This window comes from Alosa alosa, chromosome 6, assembly GCF_017589495.1.
Source record: "Alosa alosa isolate M-15738 ecotype Scorff River chromosome 6, AALO_Geno_1.1, whole genome shotgun sequence".
Lineage (NCBI taxonomy): Eukaryota > Metazoa > Chordata > Actinopteri > Clupeiformes > Clupeidae > Alosa > Alosa alosa.
In genome coordinates this window covers 2,415,245-2,417,744 of record NC_063194.1, presented here as the reverse complement: position 1 = coordinate 2,417,744, position 2,500 = coordinate 2,415,245, and the positions used below count along the sequence as shown (strand labels likewise).

The following is a 2,500-nucleotide window of genomic DNA, read 5'->3' as shown; positions in this document are numbered from 1 at the left end:
TTGGCAGGGAACTTATCAGATAATGGTCAGGTATGCGAGAGGTGATCCCTGACAGTGACAGTTATGCACGAGCCAAGAGGCAATCCCTGGCCGTCAGGTATGCCCTGGACAGATAGACATGCGTGCAGGTGGGAGTGGGCAGATGCTACGTGTCTGGGGGAACACTCCTGCGTCACACTGATCCCATCACACCCAAATGTTTCCACCCTCATGAGACTATTCTTGGGAGTTACCATTCCTTTAATTTAATCATTCATCTCTGAGCACATATCAAATTCATTCCCCCGAATGAGAGCGAAGACGGAAAGCCAGGGAGAGGAAATGCACTTTTTTTCCCCTTTTTTTCACAATGGGGCGTGTAAACTCGATGTGTTTCACAGGGTGCGATTAGAGCTTAATCAGGCAGATCTCAGTGGCCACAAGTTGACCGCTACTGTTTTTTAGCACATGGAGTTGGCAAGGGTTTTGAGGACATGCCGACTTCACAACGTGGCGCAATCAGGCCCTGCGCTCTCAGGAGAGGTGGTTGTTTTTACGCCAGTGTTAAAGAGTAACTGAAATAAGCTGTTTTTTTTTTTTTGCAAGACTGCAGTATAGAAAAAAGATGTAGAAAGACACCTTGAACAACCTTTAGACATCTTTAGGCCCACTCATTCTCAAACATGCTGAAGGTAGCCTACACTTTCATCGATGGCTGTGCATCCAGGCACATATTCATCGTATGGTCTGTAGTCAATTTAAAGCCATACATTAATTCAAGTCTTTTAGCAACAGCATTATACCACAAAAAAACCCTGAACCCTCATCACATTCCTTCCAGTTCCATTGCCCCACACCCAAATTCCCTTCTTTTTCCTCACCCCCCCACATGGCTTTCTCCCAATCCCAGACCACCTCCAAGCCCTTCATACCATATGTAAACTCCTGCCTGTTACTGTGACAGCCCCTCCCTCAGGCTCTCTCTCTGTCTCTCTGGTCTTGGTTGGTCCTTGTATTCTGCTCACTCAGCTAGGAAGTAGACTGTCCAGACAAGTGAAAGAAACAAAACCTTTCTTTCTTTCTTTCTTTCTCTCCACCACTTCAGCAGCCTCTGTCTGAGCAGGCATCGCCATGGCAGCATGACCCATGAAACAGTCGCTATGCTCCACTGCACTCTAAAGAGTGTGTGTGGGGGGGTGTACTGTGTTGTAACTTAAAGTGTGTGAAATGTTTATGTGTGTGTGTGTGAGAGAGAGAGAGAGAGAGAAGTTTTGGAGAACAAGTTGTTTCCAGAGACTGTTTTGGAATATGGTTAGGCAGTTCCTGGTTCACCTTATCACCACACAGTCCAATGGGGAACAAACATTCCAGGCCAAGCCCTTGACTGCAAACTGTGTGTGGGTAAGTGTGCACGCAAGAGCCAGAGAGAAACAGAGAGAGAGAGAGAGAGAGAGAGAGAGAGACAGGGAGGGTGAAATGGAAAGAACACATTAATGGCCACAATGGTAATATATAAAGGTGAAACATTCATTTTATTGGTTTGGTATTTTTTTTTCAATACAGTGGTTATTTTTGCCTGAATGGCCTTCACAGGGAACACAAATACAAACGTAACAAAACTAGACATAAAAGAATATAGCTTTTTGATATAACTCTGGCTCAGTCACTATATAATATTAGAACAGAAGCAACTTTTTCGTACCTGATCAACACAGAAAGACAAACACACGTAAAACATAACTATAACAAAAACAAGATCTAATACTTTTGAAATTCTGGATGGTTTATAAAAGAAGATATTTACATTCATTCAGGACAATTAACATTGAGGAAAAAAAACATAAACATAAACGTACAGAAGTATGGACAAAACCAAATAGGAAGAGAACACTAATTAATATTAAAACAGGAGATAAAATATATTTTTATATATAATATATATAATATACATATTACAAACTATAATGTTCCTTTATGTAGTTCAAGTGCTATAGAGTAATACACAGGTTGTCCCAGATAGGGGTTTGCCCTGAACTGAACTGTTCTGCTCTAAAGCAAATGATCTTAGGGCAAAGGTCAAGGGGTAAATGTCAGTGGAGGGTCAGGCTTGTGTTCAGGGCTCTATTCAGTCACAGCTCCGCTTCAGAGGTGCAGTAAAAGAGTGGTTAACGACAGGACAGACAAAAAGACACCCCGACCAACGAGGTCCTCTAATGAACTAACTCTTCCTCCGTATGCAGCACTAACAAAGACGGAACTCAACAACACAGAAAAAGAAAAAAAAATGAAAATGAAAGCAAATTAAGAAACAAACTTAAACGAACAAACGACAGAATAAAGTAAAGGTCTGAACATGTGCTGTTTGTGTCAGTGCCAGTGGCTACTTCTATGGTCATTCAGTGACAATCTGAAAAGCGGGGTGGGGTGGGCTGGGGTGAGTGGAGAGAGCAATCAAACCACTGGGCAGACTCTCAAATGGGCTGGTCCAATGTCGGCGCCCTCCCTGGCCTAAGGACCCATC

General features: G+C 42.9%; 1 protein-coding gene across 1 annotated transcript in view; it reads right to left on the bottom strand.

The window, feature by feature from the left end:
* Positions 1-1,492: 1,492 nt before the first annotated feature.
* ppap2d (phosphatidic acid phosphatase type 2D) overlaps positions 1,493-2,500 on the bottom strand; it is a 22,991-nt gene continuing 21,983 nt past the window's right edge. The window contains exon 6 of the mRNA XM_048245799.1: positions 1,493-2,500. This exon is cut by the window's right edge and continues 782 nt beyond it. The gene's annotated coding sequence lies outside the window, so the exon portion shown is untranslated.